This window comes from Lissotriton vulgaris, chromosome 2_1 (assembly GCF_964263255.1).
Source record: "Lissotriton vulgaris chromosome 2_1, aLisVul1.2, whole genome shotgun sequence".
NCBI classification, from domain to species: Eukaryota; Metazoa; Chordata; class Amphibia; order Caudata; family Salamandridae; genus Lissotriton; species Lissotriton vulgaris.
The window spans coordinates 693708762-693714761 of record NC_141687.1 but is presented as its reverse complement, the minus strand read 5'-3'; the positions used below and the strand labels follow the sequence as shown (position 1 = coordinate 693714761).

General features: G+C 44.1%; 1 protein-coding gene across 6 annotated transcripts in view; it reads left to right on the top strand.

Moving 5' to 3' along the window:
- Positions 1-1326: 1326 nt before the first annotated feature.
- Positions 1327-6000, top strand: part of TEAD1 (TEA domain transcription factor 1) — a 414947-nt gene continuing 410273 nt past the window's right edge. For 4 of the 6 annotated variants that reach the window (XM_086955929.1, XM_086955932.1, XM_086955931.1 and 1 more), the window contains exons 1-2: positions 1332-1541; positions 2032-2145. The gene's annotated coding sequence lies outside the window, so the exon portion shown is untranslated. Of the gene's footprint in view, positions 1542-2031; positions 2146-6000 lie in introns of all 6 variants that reach the window. The other 2 variants (XM_086955933.1, XM_086955930.1) reach the window with 2 other exon arrangements.

Below are 6000 nucleotides of genomic sequence, written 5' to 3'. Positions count from 1 at the left end.
GCTGCAGATGTTTTGTGAGCAATCAAAGAGAACTAGAATTGAGTCCTGGCAAAGGGGGAATATACAGTGCTATGACTTCCCAGCTTGTAACTGAAACCACTATGAAAATGCATGTTATTGTTTTAAAATTGTATTGTACACAGTGTACAAGAGAAGTTGCACTGAACGGTCTTTCATTTCAGGGGTTTTGCAGCAGTAAATATATTTTTAGAGCTTCTCCTTGCTCAAAAGTGCATAATTTCTGGTATTTATCTCTTTTCATGCACTCTTTGCTTGATTTTACTCACAAGAAAGGATCACACGAAGGGTCACACATTTGACAGTTTAAGGTCACTTGTAAGTGTAGGGAAACCATGGGAATGTCACACAGGCAATCTGAAAACTTGCCAGCTTTGGCCTGTAAGTAAAGTTACAGTGCCTGGGCTGAGCTCTGCGTTGCAGTTACTGTCTGCAGTCTTCCCAAAGTTGAGTTCAGCGTCAATGAGGCTGGCTCAGGTTCCACGCTGGGGCCTCTCTCACATTCTAATGCCATTCCATTTCTGGTGCTTTGCAGCAGTTTTAAGATCTTATTAGTTTCTCGTTGCTGAAATTGGTGAAATGTATTTGTTTACCTGGACTTCCATATCTTGCTTTTGCTTGCGAGAAAGTGTCACTTACAGACATTGAATGTCACTCCTAATTACACTGAAATTATGAAAATGTCACACATAACCTATCTGAAACCTTGCCAGCTATACATAACATATATTTGCTTTGCTAAAATCAAAAAAATGAAATTGACCAATACTTGAAACTTGCCATTACTGGTAAACTGCATTGATTTACATTGAGCAAGAAAGAGCACATACAATTAATAATGCCAGTTGTTCCTTCTTAAAATCAGCCAATTCGCGGTGTCAAATTTCTGAAAAACAACAAAAATATACATTTGCATCACATGGAGCTCTAATATGTGTTATAGAAAATAGAAATTGAAATGATCAAGAAATATTTAAACCGTATGATTTAAAACAGGAAGTCGGCAGAATGCGGAGACTTTGAATTGTTTAGTATTGGGATGGATTCTTTCTAGGACGACACATGTGAGAGTAATATCAGGTCTTCCCACAGGACCTCACTGGTGCAAATTGGGCAGCAAACGCCGCCCGTGTTTACATGGAGTGTGTGCTCACATCCTTCCGTGCGCTCTTCCTGGACATCCCTATGACGTCACCCTCGGCCCCCTCCGTTCCGCGTGCGCGCGCGCCCTCTCTCTCCACACCCCCTCCCGGCGCGCGCGCCCGGCCTCGGTCCTGGCGTTCATTTCATTCCTTCTCCTTCATTCCGGGCATTCTTCGCATCGCTCGCGCCGTTCAGCACGTTGCAAATAATACAGGAGAGCGGGGCCGGGCCAAAGGGAAGCGCCCCATGCGGACCCCCGACGGCGCCCACCCGCACCCTCCTCCCAAAAAGCGCACCCCCCGCCTATAGCGCCCCAAGAGCTGGGGAGGGGGCTGAAACTTTCCATCTGGCTGAAATACCAGGATTTACAGAGGTGCCGGGTAAGTTTTTTGTGTTGCTTTCTGAGGCTATGGGGAGGTACAGTATGAAGAGGGGGGCCTGGTGCAGTTGAATACATATACTTGTGTCCGATCGTCCACCCAGTGCTGGACAGGGGGCACTGGGGTGGGGGCAGTGTAAGTTATTTCATGGAGTTCTGCTGCTCCTGCAACAGGCTGCTGCTGCTGCTCTGCCTGACTTCCTTCCCTGAGTCACTGCTTGCTGCCGCCGGGAAAAAAAAATCTGACATTTTTCACATTTTTCCTGGAGAAGGAAGAACTTGGGAACTGCCTGAGCTGAGGCGGCTTACAAATAAAAGACCCTCCCCATATTTTTTTGGGTTATCTGACTTTCTCACGCATCTTCGGGGTTCGGCTGCTTTTTTTGTTTGTATTTCTCTTTGTTGGGGGAAATCAGAAAGGTGTTTGGTGGTTGTTTTTGCCCGAGACAGATGAAAGCAGGAATGCCGTCTTCTCCCCTTCTCTGCTGCAGGGCCTCGGACACGGTGCACGGTGGAGCGGACGGTTTCAGGGGGACAGCGGAAGCTGGCAGCGGCGGGGAGCCCGGGGGAGGCAGGCATCCGGCGCTGGGAGGTTCACCCCATCGGTAGGCAGCCAGCAGGCCACGGCCGTTCCTCCTTCTCTCTCTCCTTCTTCATTGATGTTTTTTCTTCATTTTCCTCTGCTCCCAATTAACAGGGCCCTGAGCTGACGCACCCGTTGTCTTGTTATGTGTTTTCACGTCGTCTGATGCATGAAAAAAGAATCTTGTTTACGTTTGGGGCACCCGCGAGTTAGTCAGGAAGAAAAGTATATTTGTCATGTGGCCATCTGTTAAAAGAAAGTAAACAAAGGGAAATATAAACGTGGAGGAAAATAGAGGGAGCACTGTCTTTAAATAGGACTAGTTGGCATGTGTGCCATCTGCCGGTTTTGACTAATATAATTATTGATGACTTTGTAAGCAATGCAGCGGCTGACGTTTAACAGTGCAAAGGTGCAACACGCGCTACCTCGACAAATGAAAACACAAAAAACATTTAAAACAAGAAAGATGGTACAACTTGTTCTGTGAATGTAGCGCCGAACTGTGTCTAGAACACTGAGTGACTCGCGTTTGTTTTTTTATGTACGGGAACTGTCGAATTTCAGACATTCACTTGCCAAACATTGCCATCTTTAAAAAAACACCCTAGAGATTTTGCGGCAGAAAGGTGATGACTTTTGCCTGTGTGACAACTTTGGCACGAGGACCACCTCGGCTGAGATTAAATAAATAAAAGCACTTAAAAATAAACCATAATAAATTTGGATACCTGAGCGTGTCCATTTTTAAACCGAGCGAGTTGAGTATCCCGAGTCACCTGCCGATGTTGGACTTTGTATAATGGTCGAAGAGTTTTAAAAATAGTTTAATTTCAAACAGGCGAGATCCCGCCAACCTCATAATGAATTCCTAAAAAAAACCCAAGTATAAGCATTAGTGCTTCGGTTGTGGACTCTGAATAAATGAACAAATCAGGGTGCTTTATCATTTTTATATTTATGAAAATATTCAATTTTGGGGGTTCTCCTCTGGCGGGCTACTCTGTGTGGCTTTGTGCTGTTTACATAATATTACAGTGTCGACCTGTGTGTTTGGCCCGAAAATTCACTTTGTTAGAGATTTTCAGCAGCAAGCTTCTGCCGCAATTTGCACAGTCCATCCCCTAGACCAGCACTTATAAAATTCAGATTTTTTTTAAAAAGAAAAGGTGCGCTGTGGAAACGGGGGGGCGCATTGTAGCGCGTGCAGCTGTTGCTGCCTTAATTGGACATGGACAGTTTGTGTATTGATTGGGTGTGAAGTGGCACAAGACAACCCCACAGCCTAGATAAACCAGCCCAGGGGGGCTGGGCCCCGTGAATCACACACTTCTCGTCGGGCCTGGAGCGCGCGCTTCCTGCTGGCACTCGGAGAGTAGGCAGCTACAGGTGGTTGCACGCTCAGCACACAGCACAGATCTATGGGGGCAGCGGCGACAGTGGACGATGGACGTGGGCAGTGGGCATTTCCCCATGTGTTCCTGCATTTAGCTAGGGCCACCATCGAGCTGCAGGCATACAATGTGCACGGTACACTTTCAGCAGCCTGTTCCACGATGCTGTGTATGTATCATTTATTAAAATCTCCAGGTTTGACAAGTCATTTTGTCGACAATATTACCAGATTAATATCACGGAGGGATGGTCTCTTTTGAAGCAGACAGGCTACACTTTTTACACTGACTGGCATATCCGGCTTTTGTTCCATGGGTTGGGACGTTGTTCTGTCTCATTCAATAAACACAAACTTGTAAACCCCCTAATAATAGTACGTCACCACAGGCTTCTGTGGAAGATGGAGTATTTAAGCGGATTCTTTTAGGTGTAAACTCTGCTGTTGGACTTTACTCCATGTCCGTGTCTTGAAATGTTAATAAAATCAGTATTGGCAAAGCCATTGGGTCCAGCCTTGGCAAATATATACATTTGGTACATAATTGTGAACTTTTTTTGTTGCTGAGATGTACATTAGGTGATAGAAGTTTTAAAATAATAATTCGTAAAAATGTCGCCATTTCAAGGCGAACTGTATATTTTTGCAAGCAAAAAAAGTAAACATGGACTAATCACAGAAAGTAAATTAAAATAAATATGAAATAAAAACATGAATGAAAGCTAAGATTGGTCCACCAATTTTAGCACTAAACGCAACTACATTTTAGGCAGATCACTACAAGTAAATACTGCAGACGCGTCACTCAACAGTGAAGAGAGCCAATGGCTGGAGTGGGTAGACCCATTTGCCCATGAGGTATGCTTTGGTGGGCTGAGGGAAAACGTAACTGACAACTGAACAGTCACGTGGATGAAAAGGGACAACTGAAATCTGTGTGTGTATTTGTGTGTCAGGAGACAAGAGCGTAAAAATCAATGTCTAGGCCAGACCTAAAAACACCTCGCAGGGATTCTAATCTGTGACCTGCAACCAGCATGCAGTCATTAACCCACTGAGCAATCCTTTTAATCTGTGAAGGGAATATTTAATGCCCTTCAATTTTGAATAGTTCAGTTTTTCTGCTGTATCTTGACTCGGTATTACAATATGTCTATTTACTATTTATTTACACTGTTGTTGATTGTGACCAGACTGACTCGGGCCCAGAGGGGCTTTTGCTTTGTATTTTTGCAATACTTGCATTTTGCATTGAGTTAATGTACCAAGATGTCTTTTAAAAAGTGTTGAATCTTATATCTGGATATTCCGTATATGGTTCGCATAACCTCACAAAGGTGTAAATAAACACATTCTCATGCCTGGTTTGACATTACTGAAATCTTCCTGTACCTTGTAGGAGCTGTAGTCAAGGGTGTATTGCACCCCCCCCCCCCGCCCCCATCATTTAGCAGGGGTCTTAACATATAAATAAAATAGGGTGCTTTCATGACATATTTGCCTTTTCAGAGAAGGGTAAGAGTAGGGGTGGGTTAGAGGGATCCATTTTAGGCCCATGGTACCAGCATGGAACTGGAAACGGAAGTGAACGTTGACGGCGTCGCTGTGAACTAGGCCCTTTGTGCATTCCTAACCGGGAGGTGTTTGCTCAGGGCTTGCAGTGCCTGGAGGGTGGCTGTAAGTGTAATCCGAAGCTGGAGTCTGTTTTCAAGGGAGGCGACTAGCAGGTTTTGCATAACGTTACTGTCAACGGCTTTTTGGTGTTTGCTTTTCTTTGACTGAAGGAAAAATACAACCTATTAATGTCATTTATTAAAAAAAAGACTCAACCGTTCTCCAAGAGCGCATCAGCCAAAGTACCTCGAATTTGCAAAACTGTGTGGACATTTTCCTTTTTGCAGGCAAACAGTGCAATAATATTTTGGAGATGTAATGTGGAAGGCCGGCGATTACATGCTCTGTAATTTTATTGCAGTGACAGATTGTGCTCTAAACACATGCAAGTAACAAAAAAGTAGCTCCCACTTGCAAAACATAACCAATGCTAGCTGAATCACCATCCAAACCATGCCTGTGCAAGCTATTCTGGCCGAATATTGTCAATATCGTTACCCTATCATATTATATTACAATTGTTTATTCTTTTGTGTATACGTATTGGCAGTGCTTTGGGCCAGTTTACACATTTACCTTAGATGTTTTGTGGAGTTGTGGAGTTGTCTTCTTTGAGTGTTGTCTATTTCTAAGAACTTATTAAATCAATGTTTCTGAGACACAGCATGGATTTATGCTTCCTTAGGCAACCATGCACAGCAAAGTCTGTGCTTAGAGCACTTTGCATCACTATGATGAAACCCAGAGCTGGATGAGAAGCAACGTTTTTCACGTTTGTGTTTTCTGAGTCTTTAGTGGTAAATTGAGTTCGTGTGCTTCATGACGACTCAATAACCCGATATTATGATGGAGCACACAAATGCCTTTTTT